The sequence below is a fragment of the Lutra lutra genome, chromosome 2 (genome assembly GCF_902655055.1).
Source record: "Lutra lutra chromosome 2, mLutLut1.2, whole genome shotgun sequence".
Lineage (NCBI taxonomy): Eukaryota > Metazoa > Chordata > Mammalia > Carnivora > Mustelidae > Lutra > Lutra lutra.
Window position 1 is genome coordinate 200406856 of NC_062279.1, and position 25406 is coordinate 200432261.

General features: G+C 37.2%; 1 protein-coding gene across 1 annotated transcript in view; it reads left to right on the forward strand.

The window, feature by feature from the left end:
- The first annotated feature begins 9081 nt into the window (after window positions 1–9081).
- The window catches only part of NPFFR2 (neuropeptide FF receptor 2), a 99323-nt gene continuing 82998 nt past the window's right edge, over window positions 9082–25406 (forward strand). The window contains exon 1 of the mRNA XM_047719867.1: window positions 9082–9167. The gene's annotated coding sequence lies outside the window, so the exon portion shown is untranslated. The remainder of the gene's footprint in view (window positions 9168–25406) is intronic.

Genomic DNA, 25406 nt, shown 5'->3' on the forward strand with positions numbered 1-25406 from the left:
ACTGCTGCTCTCAACTTTGTTCTCTCCCTAGGATTTGTTGTACTCAAAGTTTAGGTTAAGGCTCCTTCTCCTCAGCTAGCCATGGCCATAGGGATCCACACACGCCCAGCTAGCCACCCTCGCATCCCAGGTCCCTAGCCATAGTCCTCAAACCATAGGAGTAAAGACAACACAAATCATCCTAAATAATAGATAACCTAATGCATAGAACATACAGTAGAGATGCTGAAAGTAATTATTAAGGTATTTTAAGATATGGTCCTTTTATAGAAAATTTTTTTCCTATTCATTCTAAGGATTCAAGAAATATATCTGAAATCAATTGTAATCAAATCAAATGCATACAAATTACAATATATTGATCACTGATAGCACCATTGATTATATTCTCTTTTCCACTTCCTTATTCCCTCAGGTTTCTACTTTGGGGCATTTCTCAAAAGAATTCCCTTGAGTTTCTACTTTGGGGCATTTCTCTAGCAGCTTAAAATGTTAGGAGGAATGGGTGGTGCAGTTGCATGAGTGTCCAATTCTTGATTTAGGCTGGGGTCATGGTCTCAGTGTTGTAGGATTGAGCCCCACATAGGGCTCTGTGCTCAGTGCGGAATCTGTCTTAGATTCTCTCTCCCTTTGCCTCTTCTGCTCATGCTTTTTCTCTCTCTCTCTCTCAAATAAATAAATAAATCTTTTTAAAAAAATGTTAAGAGAAAGAAAAACATTAGATCTGTAACCAGAAGATGCTTCTGTTTTCAACATCATGGTCAGTTCTGTGAACTTGGGTCAACTTTCTGAGTGGGTCTGTTGTTGCTTTCTTTCATATCCGTATAATATGGAAATAATGCTTGTCCTGATTACTTTTCAGAGTTATCTGGAGACTCTAATTAGATGTAAAAAGATCTTCAGAGACTCCCAAACCTCTGGGAATTTGGCTAATCATCTAAATCAACTGGGAGATTTTTCTGAAGTCCTGTCCCCAGAAATCTCATCTTTAAAGGCTGTCCTATTGATCTGCCATTTGAAAACCTTATTATACAAAATTTTAACAGTGAGTAATATAACTTCTGGAGTCTAACATTTGTCTTTCTACATCTTTCGCCATCATCATTTCTGAGTTCAATAGCACTGAGATCATCTTTGGACTGCTTTTAGTTCTGAACTTTATATGTGTAATTCTGAGTTAAAGCTCAAAAATTTTTGATAATGACAAGTTTTGGTCTTTACCAGAAAGGAAATTCTTCCTTCTGGCAGAGGGCTGATAAATGGATTTAGTCATTTCAGATGATTAGAGCACTTTACTGTCTAAGTTGACAACATAAACTGACTCTTATATACAATGGATTAAGCTAAATTCTCTAAAGTTATGGGTACTTCAGAAAACCCAGAAACATAGATATTTCAGAGTTAATAAAATGTCTTGAATGAAAAAATGCTTTTCACTCTAATACTTCTTTGTGGTTTTGAATATCATCTCTCCAAGAACTATAAGGTTTTTATTTCCTAAGCATTCACCATAACATGATACATTTTTCCAGTAGCAGTACATAATATTATCTGTCAAATAATTGTTACTGGAGCTTTGATAAACCATAATTTTTTAAGGCAGTAGCTTAAATGTAAGAATGAGCTGTTAGAATAGAAATCAAGCATGTAACTAGAAATTACTTTGTAATTCTTTCTACAGTTCAATCTAACACAAAAGAGAGGTTAAGCAGGAGAGAAGCCCAATAATATCATTCTTTGATTTTTTTAACATTATTGCATAGTATTTAGCAAAGCATTCATCACACTGTGGTGACATATAAAAATGGTCAAATATATATTGTTTAGAAATCACAGTTGACTCTTGGACAATGCAGGGCTAAGGGTGCTGATTCCCATGCAGTCAAAAATCCACAAATAACTTTTGACTCTACAAAAGCTTAACTATTAATAGACTACTGCTGACTGGTAGCCTTACAGAAAACACAAACAGTTGATTAACACATATTTTGCATATTATATATATTACATACTGTATTCTTAAGGTAAGCTAGAGGAAATAAAATAAAATGAAAAGAAAATGTTATTAAATAAATCATAAGGAAAAGAAAATGCAGCCTCTTTGGAGAACAGTGTGGAGATTCCTCAAGAAATTAAAAATAGAACTTCCCTATGACCCTGCCATTGCACTACTGGGTATTTACCCCCAAGATACAGATGTAGTGAAAAGAAGGGCCATCGGGACCCCAATGTTTATAGCAGCAATGGCCACGGTTGCCAAACTGTGGAAAGAACCAAGATGCCCTTCAACGGACGAATGGATAAGGAAGATGTGGTCCATATACACTATGGAGTATGATGCCTCCATCAGAAAGGATGAATACCCAACTTTTGTAGCAACATGGACGGGACTGGAAGAGATTATGCTGAGTGAAATAAGTCAAGCAGAGAGAGTCAATTATCGTATGGTTTCACTTATTTGTGGAGCATAACAAATAGCATAGAGGACATGGGGAGTTAGGAGAAGGAAGTTGGGGGAAATTGGAAGGGGAGGTGAACAATGAGAGACTATGGACTCTGAAAAACAATCTGAAGGGTTTGAAGAGGTGGAGGGATGGGAGGTTGGGGGAACCAGGTGGTGGGTATTGGAGAGGGCACAGACTGCATGGAACACTGGGTGTGGTACAAAAACAATGAATACTATTATGCTGAAAATTAAAAAATGATTAAAAAAAAGAAAATATATTTGCAGTAATATAGTGTATTTATGGGAGAAAAATTGCATGTAATAAATGGATCCACACAGTTCAAACCCAGGTTATTCAAGGACCAACTGTATTGATTGATTCTGACTTTACATTTTCTATTGTAAAAAGAAACTGGAGTTGCTTAAACCCCAATTAGTTCCATGTGCATAACCTCTCCATTGCTTTGACATATTTCAAGTTTTAGCACACCCATGCATTTATGATCAGCCCTTATTTATTTATTTGAGAGAGAGTATGAGAGGGGAGAGGATGAGAAGGAGAAGCAGACTCCCCACTGAGCAGGGAGTCCAATGCAAGATTTGATCCCGGGACTCCAGGATCATGACCTGAGCTGAAGGCAGTTGGTTAACCAATTGAGCCACCCGGGTGCATTAAGTGAATGAATTTCAATTTCCTTTTGTAGAGTTAGCATAATAGACAACCACAAAGTCTTGGGGTTCAGGCAAAATTGGGGTCAAACACTGTCCCTATCACTTACTAGCTGTGTGACTTTGGTTACTAACTTCTGTAGGACTGTGCTGCTCACAGTGTGTCTCTAGATTAGCAGGACCTGCATCATCTGGGAGTTTGTGAGAAACACAGACTCTCATTCCCACATAGAACTACAGAGTTAGAATCTACACTTTTAAAAAATTCTCCATTAAAATTGAGAATCATTGTTCTAAGCAGCAATTCTTCAGTCTGTAAAAATAGGGTAAAATAGAATCCTTTTTTTCAGGATTATGAGGGGTTTGGCATATTTCATGACATAAGCCTGTAAATTAATATTTAATTTTAAAAGCGCTTTTTGAGATTTTCCCATTTAAAAGGACATTATTCCATTTTAAAAGAAATGAAATTTAAAGTTTAGTAATTTCTTTGTGATCATAGACTAGTAAATAAAGCCACCAGGATTTAAAACTCCATAGCAGGGCCTCACAATGACATACTAAGATATACATCATAAATGTAATTTCTTTATTTTCTTAAACTGCTATGCTATTCTTTATAGTGGGAGGGGAGCAAAGAGACAAAACCATAACACATGTGAATTCACAACCTCACAATCACTTCTTGTTTGGATAAGATCTTACAGCAATACAGTCTTCTCTCCCCCATCTCCTACTAAGATGGTACCTGCCCATTACAGATAAAAGAGAAAGGACCCCAGGCATTGATGGGTCAGATGTGGTTCCTTGAGCTAAAACCAACTTCATCAGGCCTTTTAGAGAAAGAGACTGTTCTCACTAGACTGTTATCACAGCTGACTGAGACTGACTCTTTTTCTGTTGGTTAATTTGTGTGCACAGACTTCTTATCTAGACTAGACCCAAACTCTTTAGGCACTTTGAATATCTTCAATAGAGAATGTGGGTTTTTGTTTTGTTTTGTTTTGGTTTGGTTCTGCTGCATTCTGCACACAATTTATGGGGAATGAGGAACAAGATTTTGGACTCATCTATTTGGTTCCCTTATTCTATCCCCCCCCACGTCATGTTGGCTGTGTTGTTGAGCTTCAAACATGGAACACCTTTTAGGCTTCATGACAAGCAACCAAAAAGCCCCCCCATCACTTCTGTAAGCAGCTGCACAGACAGTGTTACATTATAGGGTAGCCCTAGTCATAAAGAGTCTAACACCCTCTCTCCTCTCTTGTACAGCCTATGCTTCTCTCATATACCCAAGCAAGGAACTGTTTCCTCATAACCTTGAGTTCCCTAACACCTTAACTTTGCTCATACTCTTTCCTTTGCCTGACCTACTTAATCCACCCTGACCCCCATCTCCACATTCCCAAATGGAACTTATTCCTTGATACTTAGCTCAAATGTCAAGTCCTTGATCGTTCCATCTGTAATAATCTTTCCTCTTTGAGTCCAAACTTCTTTTCCTGATCACATGTTAATCTGTTTTATGTATTTAAGTCCCACTCATTTCCCCCTGCCCCTCCGAAGTATTAATACATGATTTTACTCAATGGTAAAGAGTCAACAAATATTATTTAAATGAATAAATAGACTTCTTTCTAGAAAGAAAAGGTAATAGGCTAATTTGGAAAGCAAGGTAGATGGTTTATTTTGCCAGAATAAATAGGATAACTAGTTAGATTTTAACTGAGAATTAGACCATAGGCCCTTACAACTGAAAAACACTTTTTGAATCCCTTTATACTATACATGAAAAAGCTGACATGCATGAAGCACTAAGATAACAAAACTGAACCAGATTCTAGGACTCCTGATTTTCCATTCTGGTGTTTTATTTAATTTAGTAACATTTTTCTTTTTTTAAATTTTACAAATGTTATTATAGAATAATTAATAAAAATTCTTGGAAAAAATATGCTTACTGTAAATCATACCACCATGACAGTGTACTGTTTTTTTATTCAGGTGCTTATTCAGACATTACTTAGAAGAATTCATATTCCTGTATAGATGAGATTCTAATTTACCTAAATGTCCTATTTATTTCACTTAACATTTTCTAATTTTTTCTCTATGTTGGTACATTGTAATAATTAAAATTTTTCATGTTCCTATAAACTTCATTGAGTTTGTATATCAGATTGCCTCTGGTTTTCCACCTGTTAGTTAATACAAATTAGTAATTTTCTGATTAAAGCATTAATTCTTTTGACCTATTTGATGTATGTATTTCCGGGAATTTGTTTACTAAGTCAGTTTTTATTGGTTTTTATACATACTCAAATTGCTTTTCAAAAGGACCATGTTAGTTATGCTACCTTCATAACAACATGACAAACACATAATATATTTTAATGGGGAAATTGAGCTTGAGTGTTGCCTTAATATGCATTTTTCTGATTATTAACAATATCCATTTCTTTATTCTTTGTAAATCTAATTATGTGAATTTTTAATCTATGTCCTTTGTCTTTAGGTTTTTCTTAATATAAATATAAGCCTTTGTTATGTCAATGCAAATATTCTTAGTCAATCTTTTTTTGTTTTGTTTTGTTTTGTTCTTGCCACCAAAAATCAACTAGGTCAAAACAATGAAGTCAGAAAATATTGGATCAGAAATGATTACAATTATAGTTATGTTCTCCCTCCCCCGCCTCCTTTCCCTTATATTACCTTCCAACTAGTCGTTTGGTTCATTTCTGCTCTTTTCTGGAGTCCAGGTTCTCTTTCTCTTTCCTGCTATACGCTCTTGGTCCTGTTCTGCCAAAGCTACCATATGGTTAGCATGTTTGACCCTTCCTTCTTTACCACAACATATCAGTTTATTATCAGACTATGTAAGAAAATGTTTCCAAAGGTAGAATATAAGGCAAGATCTGCTTAGTGGAATACATGACCATTTTAAGTGTCGTGTGGACACACTACTTTAAAATTTAATTTTGTTTTGTATCATGTATTAATGTGCATCTTCTATTTATATCAGGTCATACTGATTTTATGCTTACGTGAGGATTATACTAAGTAATATGTAAGGACATGTAAAGATGTATATGTTTCTTTTAAAGATGAACTTTTATTCTCTCCCAAGTAAAAGAAGTCAGAGCTAAGTTAGTGAGAACTGGAAAAGTTTTCCAGAGCAGCCAAGGACTCAAGCTTCTTTCATCCTGCTTCCCTGCCATCCTCAGCATGTAGTTTCTGTCCCATGGTGCAAGATGGTGTCTTGGGCTCCACTACATTTAAGTTAGCAGTGAAAAGAATGGATGGAAATGCTATTAACTAAGCTGGGAAACAATGTTTTAGGAAGAAGACCATGACTTTACCTTTAGACATGCTGAATTAGGGGTTAACTTTGAAACAGCATTTGGAAAAGTCACATAAGAGTCTGGAACTGTGAGGAGTTACAAAGCTATAAATGTGTGGACCTCCTGAATATATGTAGTAATAGAGGGCACTGGTGTGTATAAGAATGCCTAGAGTTTAATCCAGAATAAGGAGAGGAATGAGCCTAGCACTGAGTCTTAAGGTAGCGTGTATATTAAATGACTGCGTAGGAAACAAGGAACCCATAAAAGATACAAAAAGTCATTAGTAGATACTCAGGGTAAACAAAAAAAGAGAAATATTATAAAACAGATGTCTAGAGAAGAAACTATTTCATAAGGAAGCCAAGCACTCAACGACCAAGTAAAAATCCTGCCTGAAAAAAATCCAGTGTATTTATCAGCATGGAGGATATTGACAATCTTTGCAAGGTTAGTGTAGAGATGGGACATTTAGAATGAGAGAGAAGCTTGGTTGGGTCAGGTTGATGAGTGAAAAAGAAGCAAGAACATGCAAATAGTAGAGCTGGACTGTAGTTTACAGTATGGTTGTGCCTGGGAAGTACCGACATGGGTACGTGGACTTAAAGCCTTGTGGGGACTTATTTTAATGGGAGAGATCAAGCATAGTGAAAAGCCAGTAGGAATAATTCATTTGACAAGGAGAGGAGACCTAGACAAGAGTGTGAGAGAATCCTGAAAATGTGGGAGAAGGTGGGGAGTGAAGCTTACAGTTGCAGAGATAAACATTATCTAGCAGGAAGACTAGCTTTTCTACCAAAACTGGGTAAGGTAAAGCAGAATAAATGAAAGCGTGGTTAAGACATCGTGTTTGGGCTTTAGGGGAAAGTAGTAATAGAAAAGCATATTTCAGGTCCCTCTCTGTATATAATTTTCTCCTGCTTATGGACACGGTCTAATATTTCCCGTGAGGTTTGGGGAGTGGAATCAGGACAGTAGTATACACTGTTATTTTATAAGAGACAGCAAGTGACTCTTAATTTAATGACTATTGCATGGCAAGTATTGTATTTCTTTTAATTTGTAACAAAATTCTCACAAACTAGACATTACCTCACTGTCTCATCAGAAATTCCTATTTATTTTGATCATCTGTTTTTCCAGTAGAAGCAGGAAGACAGATTATATGGGGTGATGCGCCACATTTTTTCTTTCAAGTAGGCTTCATGTCCAGTGTGGAGCCCATTGCGGGGCTTAAACTCACAACCCTGAGATCAAGACCTGAGCTGAGATCAAGAGTTGGTCACCTAACTGACTGAGCCACCCAGTTGCCCTCCACATTCTTTTTTGCCCTTTGATATGAGAAGCTCAGGTTAAACACAGAATGCTTTTCACTTCTTACCTTCATTTGCCTGAATTTATTCTTCTAAGACTTGCCTCTAGTAAGTTACTGTTTAATGTCCTCCCCCCGCCCATGACTTTCTGTACCCAGGGATAGACAGACTTCACAGAAGTGGGAAGACATCTCTCCCTTGAACCTGGTAAGGCTTTGGGAGAGATTCTTCTTTCTACATCCCCAACATGCTCATAATCCAGGTTTGAACAGGCATAGATCTGAATCTACAACCTTAATCCAGGACCCAGGAATCCTATTTGAAAAGGTCTCTTCAAGCAGCTTTTTCCTGTATCCTACATTTATCAGTGATTCCAGCAGAGAGATTTAATAGTGAGAGAACTGAATTTGTCTTCCAAAGTTGGCTTCGTCATTTGAAAACCACCCCTGTGGTTTTGGACTAGCCACTGAACCTTGGTGCCTCTCTCTGTATGGACCGGGAATAATTATAACTACCAACTGTTTAACAAGCCTACTGCTGTGAGGGTCAGACCTGACAGCATATGCAAAGGCTTTACCCACCTTGACCCTACCTACGTTGCTATCTTAAAGTACCTTTAAGGTACCTTTAAATATTCCATCTCAGTAATTGTATAAACCTCTAAGTTAATGCATTAAGTTTTAGGCATGATCTATTAGCAATTTCCAATGAAGCAGATTTTCTTGTCACAATCACTGAACACTTATGCCAGCTCTTTCGTCTTCTAATTATGATGTGAATTCACATTTCCAGAATTTCAGAGAGGTTTCCCTGTAACCTGAAAGGCCTTCACAAGCACTCACAGATGTGATGAGAACTTTAAAACAACAGCCAACCTTTATTGAATGCTTAGTATGTCCCAGGACCCATTCCAGGCATTTTGTGCATGCACATTCATTTACTTCTCAGATTCCCCAGTTTTCATCATCGTCTCTATTTTATGAAAGAAGGAGCTGAGGCACCGAGAGGCTAAATCAATTGCCCAAGGTGTAGAGAGGCAAACAAGCAGTCATAGGGATGCTTCCTTTTCTTTGCTGCACATAGTTCTGAATTTCCAGAGAAGGTATCCGGATGGCCCTTAGTGGGCTGAGAAGAGCTTCTGCGGAATCCCAGCAGCTAGCTGGTGCCCCCTGGAGAGTGACGTTTCATCCGAAGGGGGCGACGAGGCAGGGAGGAAGCTCAGAGCACAGGCGCCCAGCAGGCTGGCAGGGACCTGCTGCGCTGAGACGCGGGCCGGGCAGCGGGCAGGTGGCTGGAGGAGCCCGGCCGCAGCAGCCGGGTTAGGGACGGACCTGTTGCTGAAGCCTGGCGGGGGCTTTGTGGCTGACGCTGCAGGGACTGAGTCGCAGCGGGGTGCAGGTAAGGGGGCGGCCAGGCTGGTCGGTGGTCGGCAGTGCTTGCGCTGCCTTGGAGGACTCCCGTTAGCCCCTGGGGACTGTTACTTTGTATTTTGCACCTTTACTCTTTTGACTTTTCCTCAATCCCGTTCTAGTTCCTCGGGCACCCTCTGCGGGACCACAATCCAGGAAAGTGTCACTCTGGTCACCAGCCCCACTTTGGGGGGGTCTTCCTTCCCGAGCGCCCACGAATGCCTATTCATCCAGGCCGGCAGCGCGAGCACCGAGGGGCGCTCTCTTAACCATAAAGTTCAAACCCCCTCTCCGGGGCTGTGTTGGTATAACTTGGCTAGATCTTAAGAGAATGTGTGTGGGGCTAGCGAGACTTTTCTAAACCGTTCTCTTCATCTGTGGGGACTCCGAGGCGATGATCTTTGTGTCTGTGGCTGCATCGTGTGCGTTTGCACTTGTCACGGAGGCCAAAAATGCAGCTTCACGCGTTGGTACCGGACACCGCAGAGCCCTCAGCGAAGGCGCTGGGAGAGATTTTTAGCTCCTCTTCGGGCTGAGATGGGGTTTCCGGACAACACGGGTGTAAACTCTCTTCTGCCAAACCACCAGGCATTTTTCCAGCAACAGTGCAAGTTAGGGTCTGGTGTGGGAGAAGAGGAAAATTATCTGCTCTGTGCTGTCGTTTTTGCTAAAAACAGAACCAGAAGGAACGAAGATGAATTTGTTTAACCCCCACTTCCCCTCAGCTAGGCTGTAGATATTTAAAAGGTTTATTTATTTTGAAGACTCTTAATATAATATGATGTAAACTATAAGATGTTGGGTTTTTCTTTTTCTGATCAAAGTACTCACTGTTGTTCTAACCATGCGTCTAAATTCCTCCTTCCATTATACAACCAGATTTTTGATAACAACTAATAAGGTAGAAGATGAGCCAACTATGATTTGTAAACTCTGAATATCCTTGTTTTCACCTAGAATCCCAATTAAACCAAAAGGGTAACTTATGTAACATTATTTTAATAATGATATTTTAAGTTATGGTTGAATTTGTAAAATTGCTATGAAATGCCCAAAGATAGAATCATGATCATGAAGAGAAAATTGAGTGGAAGTTGTATACAGATTTCAATATAAAGTCTTTCATCTGTTAAAAGTAATCATTCAAGAAAACAACTTCACTATCCACTATGCTATTTCTAAAGGTGCTAAGGTATTAAAGGTATTAATATTATTGAAGAGTAGATATTGTAATAATCTAAAATGTGCTTTCATTATTGCTTGATAACAACATATTATGCATATATCATTATCCCATGCTTTTTATCAACATAGTAAGTTTTTCTAAAATCCATTTAATGCAGTAAGAGTTTTCGATCAGTCCCCCCCCCTTTTTTTTTTTTTGACGTTTATAAGCCTTTTCAGGAGAGCTTGAATCTCAGTTATTTTTTCTGCATTTACTTATCAGTCTATCATCTTGTCTGACATTTTCATTCTTGAAGATTTTGTGAATATATTATTTATATTTATGAATATATTACATTTTTTAATATATTTGTGAATATATTACTTATATTCAATTAACTACATATATGAATATATTATATTTGTGAATATATTACTTAATTTAATTAATTACTTATATATAATTATTTAAAAGTATATATTAGAAATTTGTTGTTTCAGTTTTTATTCTTTTACCTTATAGCTCCTGTGAATCATGCTGCTCACCAACATTCTCTTTCACAGATGGCAAAGGCTATGGACTATATAGACATAAGTTCACTAGTATCAGTGGAAAATTAGCTCATTTATTGTTCTTATCTGTTATGTATGTGCTTTTTTAAATGAGAATCCCATGTAATTTCCTCTTGGATAAGTATTCATGAACTTTTTCACTGTATTGTATTCAAATTAATTTCTAACTGCAAGTGGAGACACAAGATGAGAATTTTGTTCCTCAAAGCTTCTTACATTTGAAAATAGCATTTTGTAAGATACTATCCTCTTATTATGAAAAGGGGGAGTTGATTGTAGGTGAATACTTTAAAGCTGTCATATATATTCAGAGAAAGTAAGATTAATAGAACCTCACATTTCTAAAGCATATCTATATGCACTCTTAATAATCTTAGTAAATTTTTTTCTTAACCACGTGAATTCTATGCTTACCACTAACCCAGTGTTGACAGCTGATAGTTTTTCTTTGCCTTTAGTTTCAAGTTCTAACTCTGTGGGGCAGACTCGCTCTTAAGAGAATTTTCCAGTTGCCTTGCAGCTGGACATTAAGGGTCCAGAGAGTCCCTCCGTCTACTGAACCAAAGGCAATATGCTGTAAGTAGACCGCCCCAGCAATGAGTTGGAATGGTCGCCACAGCACATAGCCGTTTAGGATGGATCTTGTGTCCTTCAGGTGCCTTGTGGGATTTTGAAGTCTTACATTCTAAAAGTGAAGTGATCTGTTGTTCTTCCCAGACACGCTTCTGACTGGCTCTCTGCCTGCGGCAAATCATTTAACTCCGAGTCAGATTTCTCAAAGTAAATGGATGAGATAGAATAAGTTTTCCAAATATTCTTCACCCCCCTTGGTTTCCCTGTTTCTATAGTAAGTGGGCAAAGGATCCAGGGTGAGAAGGCTCAGATATCCTTATTTTGCCACTTGAGAGCAGCAACCTGGAAATTCTATGACCTCCACGCCTCCTGTATAAAATGGGCTATTTGAAGAAGTGTGTAGGATAGTATCTATGGCTGCTGAATGTACCTTTTGACACATAGGAGATGCACAGTGTTTTGTTTTGTTTGGTTTGGTTGTTTGTTTTAAAGGCACCCGTCTCTGACAAAGCTAAAGATGTTTCTGGCTCTGGCAGGGGAGGTGATAAGCAAAGGGCAGAGAAGTCCCTCCTACATGGTCAGGTAGCCGTTACCAGTATAGCTCCTGTGGTAGCAGCAGAGAGCAGGGGATGGAAGGATGGAAGGATGCTCAAGCATGTTATGAATGCTTCTTTGATGTCCCGCCCCTAAACACACACAAAAAAGTCAGAGTGAATCAGGAAAGCACAAAAATTAACTTGTTGTAATGCCAGACCAGAGGGAGAAGACAGTTCTAGTTCTCTTGTCAAACTAGGTTCAGTTCTCTGTTACAAGTAAGCACACCTGAGATGTTACATCAGGGCATCAGAATAACAGTACAACCCAAATCACACCATGCCAATAATATGAAGAAAACAAAAGCCCACAGAAACAAAATAACACTTATCGTGTCGAGAAGTTGGTTCGTTCTTAATTTTGTTGCCACTGAAAATTTAATGTATTTCACCAAAGTACCTTCCTTATTTTATTCTTGGCTCTTAAAAGGGTCTCATTTAAATGTCTGCATGGAGTCTGGGTCCTACTGTAGCAATAGCAGACTGAAAGATCCTCTACAAGAACTTGATGCTCCTTTTCCAGTTCCTCACAGAAATCTCAGTTGGCCTACGTTTTCAAGCCTCCAGAGGTCTACCTAGCACTTTAGAATATTAAAGTTAATATTAAATTAATATGTAATAATATTAAACACTCTGGTTGCGTTCCCACCAAATTTAAAAGATAACAATTTTCCACAGCCAAATGAGATAGTATTAGCTAACCTTGAGTGAGCTGTAACTATAATATGAGATAACCTGCATTAATTCATTTAATTTTTATGATTTTAGAAATTGAGTACAATTACAAGTCCCATTTTGTTGATAAGGAAACTGAAGCTCAGAAATCATTTGCCCAAAGTAAACTTGTTAACTAGGCTGAGGAATCAGGATAATGAACTCAGGCAGCCTTCAGGTCCACATGTGGAAAATCTATACCGCAGGCCCCCAAAGCATATAATAATAGCAGTTTAGAGCTCAAGTACTGATTTCTGCCTATGCCAAGCTTTTCCAAATGAAAGCTGCATAACTGGGAATAAATAAATATTAGAGCTTTGACAAACATTCTTATAGTAGAAGAAGCCTCAGTCACTTGTAAAACTTTTTGAAGATTTAATTTTTTGAGAGAGAGACAGAGAGAGAATACCCAAGCAGGGGGAGAGGAAGAGGGAGAAGCAGACTCCCTGGTGAGCAGGCAGCCCAATGCAGGACCCTTGATCCCAGGACCCCGGGATCGTGACCTGAACCAAAGGCAGATGTTTAACTGACTGAGCCACCCAGACGCCTGTGAAACTCCTTCAAATACCCACTCCTGGGTCCCACCATGGGAGACCAGTGGATCTGGGGTTGAGTCTGAATGTACATGTATTTTTGTGATTCTGAGTGAAAATTCTCATGATTTCTCAGAGTGAAAAAAATTGGTTTAACCCACATTGCTGTTTGCAGCCATAGACAGAAGAAACTTCATTATCATCTAGGAAAGAATAATGAGGATACACATTTCTTCAGTCTTGCTGGAACTCGAGTTAAATCAAAGTTATCTTATTAGAGTTTATCACTTACGGAACATAAAACCCCAGAAAGGAAAATTTCAAGAGCTTGTTCATGACTTTATGATTCCTATAACCTAGGAGGATAGGGGCAGGGATCTGTCACGTACACAACTGCTTCCTCTTTCAGAGACTGTCGTCTCAAACACATTTGTCTTCTTGCAAAATTTAGACACTTAGAGCGATTTCTCCTATAGTACCTAGGATTTCACGGAACTTCCCTTCTTTCTTATAAGGTGGGGGAATCTCATTTAACGTCTTTATATAAAGGTTTCAATTTAATTAAAAGTACCTATTTAAATTTCTAAATATTCCTTTCCATTTTATTTCCTGTCCCTGAATTCTTGGCACATGGGTACTGAAGTGAATGGGGGCTTTCTCTGGGAACTTAGCTTCTGACCCTTCTTATAAGCAGGATGTATCAAATTGGTTTATAGGCAGCCTCTCAGCAGTGGGCAGCCTTGCGTCTCCCTTGGGCCCTTCCTCATAATCTCCTGGTCATTTCTCTGGAATTCCCCATCTCTACAGGTTTGCAAGCTTTATTTTGGTCCCCAGTAGCTGTTATATCATATATTTCACAGTGCTACTTCAGGCCTGGACGTCTTTGGCTAGAATCATGCCTCTCTGAAGAGGTTCCCTTTGCCTGTACTTAATTCATCTGGAATAGCTCCCTCAGGTGATTTCTGACCTGTAGTGCACTTGATGCTCCTTAAAGCTAATGGTCCTGGGGGCTCCCAGAACACCAACCTGAGCTTGATCAAGTACCCCATTCTGAGCTTGCCTTTCTTGATATTTTGATTATCCAGGTTTTAGCAACTTGTTCTAATTCATGTTTTCCAACAGAAGTGGGGCCTTGAAAGTTCTACAGCAGAGCCTTCCGGTTCTCTCTGACATTGTTCTCAGGCCTGTTTTTTTCATTTGGTCCCATCGGGCCTGGAACATATGAGACTTAGTCCTACTTACAGCTTTTGCACTCGCTGTTCTCTCTGCCTGGAAATGTTCCTTTAAGAGCTGCATGGGGAGGGATTCCTTTTGCCCAGTCAGTCTCAGGTCAGCTGTGTCTCCCCACACCATTTGTCATCAAAATATCATCTGATTTGTCCTAGAGCCCACGTGCTCTTGGCGACTACCTCCACTGAGTTGTTTCCTTATTTATGATCATATTCTCCAGAAGGAGAGTAAGCTCTACATAATGAACTCTGTGCTTTCATTTCTACCTTGGGCTTCAGTGCCTAGAACAGAGTCTGGTATCTGGTGGATACTCAGCAAATATTTGCTCATTGAAAATTTCATTTCCATTTCCTTATCAGATTCCCCTGCATCTTTTTAAAGGTCCAATCAAGCTGTTAAAATTTCAGTCTCAGGCTGGTCCCATTCTCCCCTTCTGCTATTTATTTTCTCCTTTCCACTCATCCTACCTTAACTAAAAGACCAATCTATATTTTTCCTTTTCATGTGGGAGAAAAAATTTTGAAAAAGCTATTTATTTGACATTGATTGCACTATTTTGATATACATTCAGGTTCTGTATTATTGTTGTACGTTGATTTTTAAGAAAATCTGGATTAGAGCTAGGAAAAAATACATGCAACATTTACTTTAGATTTAAGTTAAATCCACCCATTCTGTTATTTTCTTTCTTTTTTTTTTAAAGATTTTATTTATTTATTTGACAGAGATCACAAGTAGGCAGAGAGGCAGGCAGAGAGAGAGGGGGAAGTAGGCTCCCCGCTGAGCAGAGAGCCTGATGCAGGGCTCCATCCCAGGACCCTGAGATCATGACCTGAGCTGAAGGCAGAGGCTTTAATCCACTGAGCCACCCAGGTGCCCCCATTCTGTTATTTTCATCAGCATGGTAATTTTTCATCTCTAAAAATATTTTATTTTAGAAATATACACATATGTGGGGCGCCTGGGTGGCTCAGTGGGTTAAGCCGCTGCCTTCGGCTCAGGTCATGATCTCAGGGTCCTGGGATCGAGTCCCGCATCGGGCTCTCTGCTCAGCGAGAGGCCTGCTTCCCTCTCTCTCTCTCTCTGCCTTCCTCTCCGTCTACTTGTGATCTCTCTCTGTCAAATAAATAAATAAATAAATAATCTTAAAAAAAAAAGAAATATACACATATGTAATTTTACATAAATTCCTAAATTATATCCCAATGCCATTGCTTTTGAATTTGTAATTCCTCAGTTTCCTTTATTTTTTTTTAAAGATTTTATTTACTTATTTGACAGAGAAAGAAAGAGATCACAAGTAGGCAGAGAGGCAGGCAGAGAGAGAGGGGGAAGCAGGCCCCCGGCTGAGCAGAGAGCCCAATGTGGGGCTCGATCCCAGGACCCTGAGATCATGACCTGAGTCAAAGGCAGAGGCTTAGCCCACTGAGCCACCCAGGCACCCCCCCTCGTTTTCCTTTAATTGGTTCTGTCCACTCTTTGTTCTCTTCAGCTTCCATATCACAGATAAACCATGTTAACAACTGAGTTCTATTATTCTAGATTTTTCTATACTTTTGTAACCATTCACATACATACATTAAAAAACATGTTTGTATGTGCAAACAGGCACATCAGTCTTTTTGTCATCATTTTTCAAAAATATCCATCTTTTTTTCTTTTTCATTGATACCTTGTGGAAAGCTTCCCTGTTGATTACTATCATGAAATTAAAATTTTACATGTCTGTATATCCCATGTATTATCCCATGATACAGATAATAAGAAATAATTCAAATTACTGCTTTATAAACCATTCACTTTGTTTCCAGAGGTTTTATAAAAAAATAAGGTTATAATAGAAATTGTTTATAAATTCTCTTACCTTCTAAGTTCAAGAAGTAAAAATATAAGTTTTAATGTATGTTGCCCTATTACTTCTGAAGTGTTAAAAATATTCACATTTTTATGAGAAAATTATGAAACTACTCATGTCCTTACAACCATAGATATTATAACTTCTCAATTTATAATTATTACACTTATTTAAGTCTCTTCACTTGTGAAGTTAGTGTCTTTTCATGCTTTTCAGATATGTGGATTTGCTTTTATGTAAATTGTTTAATCAGTATCCTTGTCCATTTTTTCTGCTAAGGTATTTGTCATCTTCTGATGAATTTTTAAGTGTTCTTGAGTATTGTGAATGTTAACTCTTGTATAGTAAATACTTTCCAATTTATCTACTGTTTTTGTTCATAGTAACTTCTACTATGCACATTCAAATTATTTTTTAATAATCAACACACTTAATTCTTATTATGTAAATTCTAAGATTTTAGTGTTTGATTACTAAAACTTTGTAGTATATCTTGAAACCTGGAATTGTGATACCTCCAGGTTTGTTCTTCTTTCTCAGGATTTCTTTGGTTATTTGGGGTTTTCTGTGGTTCCATACAAAATTTAGTATTATTTGTTGTAGTGCTATGAAAAATGTTGTTGGTATTTTGATAGGGATTGCATTGAATCTGTAGATTGCTTTGGGTAGTATGAACATTTTGACAGTATTAATTCTTGCAATCCATGAGCATGGGATATCTTTGCATTGTTTGTATCATCTTTAGTTACTTTCATCAGTGTTTAATGGTTTTCAGAGTACATGTCTATCATCACCTTGTTAAGTTTATTCTTAAGTATTTTTAATCTCTTTGGTGCAATTGGAATAGTGTTGTTTATTTAATTTCCTGCAACTTTGTTGTTAGCATATAGAAACACTACGGATTTCTAGGTATTGATTTTGTATCCTGCCATTTGAGTGAGTTCATTTATTACTTCTAGTAGTTTTTTGGTGGAGTCTTTAGGATTTTCTATGTAGTATCATGTTGTCTGTAAAGAGTGAAACTTTACCTTCTTTACTAATATGACTGTTACTATAATGATTCTTCTCTTCCCCTTCTTTTTTTTTTCTTTCTTTGAGATAGAGAGAGAGAATGAACATGAGGAGGTTGGGAAGTGTGCAGAGTTAGAGGGAAAGTCTTAAGCAGATTCCATGCTGAGTGCAGAGCCTGACCCAGGTTTCAATCTCATGACCCAGAGATTATGACCTAAGCCAAAATGAAGAGATGAACACTTCACCAACTAAGCCACCAGGGTGCTCAGGATACCTCGTATGTCTTTTCTGACTGCTGAGACTAGGACTTCTAGTACTATGTTGAATAACAGTGATAAGAAAAAATAAACAGCTGTCCTAATAATTCTTTACAATTATACTAAATGATTGTACAGTGAGGCTTCACGTAGAGAAACAAATATTTGTAGGTATTTGCATGGAAAAATATATATATATGAATTGGTTATCCAGGTGATAGAAAGTTGATTCTTGTGATACAGAACACAGTTGTGTAAGGAAAGGTGAAGATGTTTGTAAAAACACACAGCAGCTGACCAGCACATCGGCAGAGGCTCATAGAGTTCTACGTGCCACCCAGTTAAAGAGGGTATTAGAAGAAACTAAGACTCTTTCTAATGCTGTATTTCTATGATTCAATAAAATAAAACTTCATCAAATAGTAAACTAAAAAAAAAAAAGAGTAGACACCCTTGTCTTCCTAATTTTAGAGGAAAACTGTTTTCACCATTGAGTATGATGTTAGCTGTGAGTTTTTGTATATGCCCTTTATTGTGTTGGTTTAAGTCTAAACCCACACTGTTGAGATTTTTTATCATGAATAGCTGTTGAATTTTGTCAGTTTTTCTGCATCTATTGAGATGATTGTGATTTTTATCACTTGTTTTGTTTATGGGATATATGATACTGATTTGTGTGTACTGAACCATCCTCGTACTTTTGGAATAAAGCCCACCTGATTATGGGGAATGATCTTTTTAATGTATTGTATGCCATTTGCCAATATTTTGTTGAGGATTTTTGGATCTATGTTAATCATGTTCATCAGTGATATTAGCCTATAGTTTCTTTTTCTGTGGTGTCTTTTTCTAGTTTTGGTGTCAGGGCAATGCTGACCTCATAGAATGTATGTTGAAGCTTTCCTTTCTCTTCTGTTTTTTGGCATAGTTTGAGAAGAATGGGTATTAACTCTTTAAAGGGACAGTTCACCTATGAAGCCATCTGGCCCTGAACTTATATTTTGGTAGGTTTTTGATTACTCATCCAACATCATTACTTATAACTGGTCTATTCAGATTTTCTCTTTCCTCCTGGTTGTGTTTTGGAAGACTCCATGTTTCTAGGAGGCAATCTATTTCTTTCAGATTGTCCAGTTTGTTGGCATATAATTTTTCATAGTACTCTCATAATTCTTTGTATTCCTGTGGTGTTAGTTGTTACTTCTCTCTTAATTCTCATTTTATTTGGGTCCATTTTCTTTATATATTGATCAATTTTGTTTATCTTTTCAGAGCACCAACTCTTGGTTTCATTGATTGTTTTTATTGTTTCTTAGTCTCTACATCATTTATTTCTGCTCTAGTCCTTATTATTTCCTTTCTTCTATTCACCTGGAACTTTGTTCTTTTTTCAGTTCCTTTAGGTGTAAGATTAGACTATTTGAGTTTTTTCTTGTTTCTTGAGGTAGACCTGTGTTGCTATCTACTTCACTCTTAGAACTGCTTTTGCTATGTCAAAGAGATTTTGGACTGTTTTGTTTTCATTTTCACTTGTCTCCGTGTATTTTTTTTTCTTCATTGACCTATTTTTTTTGTTGAGTATCATGTTGTTTAGCCTTCACTTCTTTGCATTTTTTCCAGTTTTTTTTCCCCTTTATTTCTAGTTTCATAGGGTTGTGGTCAGAAAAGATGCGTGGTATGCTTTTAATCTTCTTAAATTTATTGAGGCTCGTTTTATGACCCAATATGTAATCTATTTTAGAGAATGTTCTATTTGTACCTGAAAGAATGTGTATTCTGTTTTTTTGTTTTTTAAGATTTCGTTTATTTAACAGAGAGAGAGAGAGAGACCACAAGTAGGCAGAGAAGAAGGCAGAGGGGGAGGGGGAAGCAGGCTCCCTGCTGAGCACAGAGCCTGATTCTGGGCATGATCCCAGGACCCTGAGCTCATGACCTGAGCCAAGGCAGAGGCTTAACCCACTGAGCCACCCAAGTGCCCCAAGAATGTGTATTCTGTTTTTATTTGGATGGAGTTGTCTGTAAATATCTGTTGTGCCCATCTGGTGCAATGTGTCATTCAAAGACATTGTTTCCTTATTGATTTTTTGTCTCTGTGATCTATCCATTGTTTTAAATGGAGTATTAGAGTCTCATACTATTAGTGTATCACTATCAATTTCTCTGTTTATGTCCATTAATATTTGCTTTATGAGTTTAGGTGCTCCAGTGTTGGGTGCATAGATAATTACAATTGTTATAGCCTCTTGTTGGATTAATCCCTTTATCATTATGTGATGCTCTTCTCTGTCTCTCGTTGTAGTCTTTGTTTTAAAGTCTATTTTTCTGATATAAGTATTGCTTCCTTTTTTTTTAAACTTCCATTTGTGTGGTGAATGTTTTTCCATCCCTTTATTTTTAGTCTGCATGTATCTTTAGAACTGAGGTGAGTCTCTTGTAGGCAGTATGTAGATGGGTCTTGCTTTTTTTAGCCATTCTGCCTCTCTGTGTCTTTTGAAAACACTTAGACATTTGCATTTAAGATAATTATTGATAGGTATATACTTGTTGCTATTTTAAAATTTTGTTTTCTGGTTGTTTTTGTAGTAGTTCTTTGCTCCTTTCTTCTTCTCTTGATTACTTTCTTTGTGATTGAGGAATATCTATAGTGTTTGACTTTCTTTCTCTTTATTTTTATATATCTGTATATATTTTTATATGTCTGTATAAACATATATACATGGAAATATATATATATATATACATGGAAATATATATCTGCATAGACAGATATATCTGTATATCTGTATTCTGTTTGGCTTTCTTTCTCTTTATTTTTAATATCTGTCATTGATTTTGGGTTTGTGATTAGCATGAGGTTTATCTATAACATCCTAAATAAATAGAAGTCCATATTAATGGTCATTTAAGTTCAAACACATTCTAAAACAAATAAAAACAGAAAAATAAAAAACCTTTTGTTTTCTTTTCCCTTTATGTTTCCTTTTTACTCCTTTCTCCACCTTTATGTATAAATATACATAAATATATATATTTATATGTATAAATATATCTTTGCACTCATGTTTTTCTTATGTATAATTATGGTCATTTCTTTTCCACTTAAAAAAGTCCCTTTAACATTTCTTATAAGACTGTTTAATGGTAATAAACACCTTTATCTTTTGCTTCTCTGGGAAGCTCTCTCTCTCAAATACGAATGATAACTTTGCTGGGTATTCAGGTTTTTCCTTTAAGCACTTTGAATATATCATGCTGCTCTCTTTTAGCTTGCAAAGTTTATGCTGAAAAATCAGCTGATAGCCTTATAGGGACTCATTAGAAGTAATGTTTTGTGTCTCTCTTGCTGCTTTTAAGATTCTTTATCTTTAACGTGTGACATTTTAATCATTATATACTGTGGTGTGGACCTCCTTGGGTCTATCTGGTTTGGAACTCTTTGCAATTCTTGGATTGGATGTCTATTTTCTTCCCTAGAATAGGGAAGTTTTCAGTTATTATTTCTTTAAGTAAGTTTCCTATACTTTTCTCTCTTCTTCTTCTGGGACCCCTATAATGTGAATGCTTGTCACTTGATGTTATCCGAGCAATCTCTTACTATATCCTCATTAAAAAAAAATTATTTTCTCTTTTTGCTGTTCACCTTGTGTGCTTTCCATTACCCTGTTCTCCAGATTTCTGATATGTTTTTCTGCATCCTCTAATCTACTACTGATTCCCACTAAAATTGTTTTTATTTCTGTTATTGTATTCTCCAACTTTGTTTTTTATTAATATTTTCTGTTCCTTTATTGAACGTCTCACTGGGTTCTTCCACTCTTTTCTCAAGCTCAGTGCATATCTTTGAGGTCATTACTTCAAATTCTTTATCAGGCATATTGCTTATTTCTGTTTCATTTAGTTCTTTTTCAGACACTTCTTTTTTGTTCTTTCTTTTGGATCATATTCTTCTGTCTCTTCATTTGGTTGACTTTTTGTGTACCTATGAATTAGGTGAAGCAGCTACTAAAGCTGAAGGAGTGGTGTTATGTATGGTGTCCCCTATGTAGACTGTGTGTGCGAGGTGACCTTTCCTGGTTGGCTGGAGCTATGGCCATATATACTAGTTAGTCTTTTAAATGATGGCATATCTCTGTCTCTCTTCCTATACTCTTGTCATACTCTCTATCTTTGATTGTTCAGTAGCTATACAGTCAGGCCTCAGTTCTTCTTCAAGAGGAATTGTTCTATTAATAGGTATAATTTGGTGTGTTCTGTGGAGGAACACAGTCTTCCTAGGTCACCATCTTGAACTGGAACTCTTATGATATTGTTTTAAAAACTGCTTTTTATTGCTTTCTGTAGGTTTTTTTTTCACCTGTATTATGTTGAATTGGATCTGAGCTTTATCTAGAATTAACATTGTTAGTTAAACATTAAAATTTTCACCTTTTAATTATTTCTAACTTTATTATTGTATAGCCACAGATTATGCTGAGTATACATAGATAGCTCCTAAAATGAATACAAAGACCATCAAAAATATACAAGGACTATGTGTCTGTCACATAGTACCATGCTGTCTTGGTGATCACAGCTTTGTAGTAAAGCTTGAAATAAGGCAATATGAATCCCCAGTTCTGTTTTTCTTTTTCAACATTTCCTTAGTAATTTGGGGTCTCTTCTGGTTCCATACAAATTTTAAGATTGTTTGTTCCAGCACTTTGAAAAATACCGGTGGAATTTTGATCGGGATGGCATTGAAAGTATTTATGGTTCTAGGCAGTATAGACATTTTAACAATGTTTATTCTTCTGATCCAAGAGCATGGAATGCTCTTCCATCTTTTTGTGTCTTCTTCAGTTTCTTTCATAAGTGTTCTATAGTTCCTCGAGTATAGATCCTTTACCTCTTTGGTTGGGTTTATTCCCAGATATCTTATGGTTCTTGGTGCTATAGTAAATGGAATCAATTCTCTAATTTCCCCTTCTATATTTTCATTGTTAGTGTATAAGAAAGCAACTGATTTCTGTACATTGATTTTTTATCCTGCCATATTACTGAATTACTGTATGAGTTCTAGTAGTTTGGGAGTGGAATATTTGGGGTTTTCCATATAAAGTATCATGTCATCTGTAAAGAGAGAGAGTTTGACTTCTTCTTTGTCAATTTGAATACATTTTATTTCTTTTTGTTGTCTGATTGCTGTTGTTAAGACTTCTAGTACTATGTTGAACAACAGTGGTGAGAGTGGGTATCCTTGTCATGTTCCTGACCTCAAAGTGAAGACTGTCAACTTTTCCCCATTGAGTATGATATCCACTGTGGGTTTTTCTTAGATAGATTTTATGAAGCTGAGGAATGTTCCCTCTATCCCTATACTTTGAAGGGTTTTAATCAGGAACAGATGCTATATCTTGTCAAATGCTTTTGCTGCATCAATTGAGAGGACTATGTGGTTCTTCTCTCTTCTCTTACTTATCTGTTCTATCACACTGATTGATTTGTGAATGTTGAACCACCCTTGCATCCCATGGATAAATTCCACCTGGTCATGGTGGATAATCTTTTTAATGTACTGTTAGACCCTATTAGCTAGGATCTTGTTGAGAATCTTGGCATCCATATTCATCAGGGTCTGAAATTGGTCTGAAATTTTCCTTTTTGGTGGGATCTTTGCCTGGTTTGGGGATCAGGATAATGCTGGCTTCATAAAAAGGGTCTGGAAGTTTTCCTTCTGTTCTATTTTCGAAAACAGCCTCAGGAGAATAGGTATTATTTCTTCTTTGAATGTTAGATAGAATTCTTCAGGAAATCCACATAGACCTGTGGAAGAGAGTAAAAAGCCCAGATATGGACCCTCAACTCTATGATCAAATAATATTCAATAAAGCAGGAAAAAATATACAGTAGAAAAAAGACAGTCTCTTCAATAATGGTGCTGGGAAAATTGGACAGCTATGTATAGAAGAATGAAACTTGACCATCCTCTTACACCATACACTAAGATTAACTCAAAATGGATAAAAGACTCAAATGTGAGGCAGGAATCTATCAAAATCATAGAGGAGAACATAGGCAGTAACCTATTCAACATCAGCCACAGCAACTTCTTTCAAGACATGTCCCCAAAGGCAAAGGAAACAAAAGCAAAAATGAACTTTTGGGACTTCATCAAGATCAAAGGTTTCTGCACAGTAAAGAAAACAGTCAATAAAACAAAGAGGCAATCCACAGAATGGGAGAGGATATTTGCAAATGACACTACAGACAAAGGGCTGATATCCAAGATCAAAAAGAATTCCTCAAATTCAACATACACAAAAAAGATAATCACATCAAAAAATGGGCAGAAGACATGAACAGACACTTCTCCGAGGAAGACATCCAAATGGCTAACAGACACATGAAAAAATATTCATCATCATTAGCCATCAGGGAGATTCAAATCAAAACCACATTGAGATACTACCTTACACCAGTTAGAATGGCCAAAATCAACAAGGCAGTAAACAACAAGTGTTGGAGAGGATGTGGAAAAAGGGGAAACCTCTTACATTGTTGGTGGGAATGCAAGTTGGTGCAGCCACTTTGGAAAACAGGGTGGAGATTTCTTAAATTAAAAATAGAGCTACCCTAAGACCCTGCTATTGCACTACTGAATATTTACCCCAAAGATACAGATGTAGTGAAAAGAAGGGCCATCTGTACCCCAATGTTTATAGCAGCAATGGCCACAGTTACCAAATTGTGAAAACAAACAAGATGCCCTTCAATGGATGAATGAATAAAGAAGATATGGTCCATATATACAATGGAGTATTATGCCTCCATCAGAAAAGATGCATACCCAACTTTTGTATCAACATGGACGGGACTGGAAGAGATTATGCTGAGTGAGATAAGTTAAGCAGAGAGAGTCAATTATCATATGGTTTCACTTATTTATGGAGCATAAGGAATAACATGATGACATTGGGAGATGGAAAGGAGAAGTGAATTGGGGGAAATCAGAGGGAGAGACAAACCATGAGAGACTGTGGACTCTGAGAAACAAACAGGGTTTTGGAGGGGAGGTGGTTGGGGGTTTGGGTGAGCCTATTGGTGGGTATTAAGGAAGACACAATTGCATGCAGCAGTGGGTGTGGTGCATAAACAGTGAATTTTGGAACACACACACAATAATTACATTTAAAAAATCAATAAGGAAAATGGGTAAGAGAATAACATGTAAACTTGTAAAAAAAAAAAAAAAAAAAAAAGCTCAAACTGTCCAGTAATCAGAGCAGTCAAATTAAAACAAGATAGTGATGTCACAAGAAGGCTGAATAAAATGTCCTTTGCTCATATACTCCTCTCAACAACCACAGTTTGGCATCCTTGCACCAATGATAGCACCTTATTGGCAACTGTAGGATCCAGATAAAAGATTGTGAAACCTCATGCAGTCTAAAAAGGAGAGCTGTTTGGGAAAAAAAAAAAAAAACAGGCACTCACCCATGCAGGTGACTGTCAAGTATGGTCCCAACTACAGACCCAGAAATAGTTCTGTATCCCTAAGGATTTGGCTACAGCTGTTTGAGTTTGATTCTGTTAATGACACCTGAAAGCCACTTGGGAGTCTCACTTATGCACCTAGTAATAGGAAGACTTCAGTCCCATTTCTGGACCTTGAAGGAGCCTGTGAACTGGCTCTAGCCCCCCTCAGCCATGGTTGAGGAGCCCCTGGAGAACACTGATTTAATAATC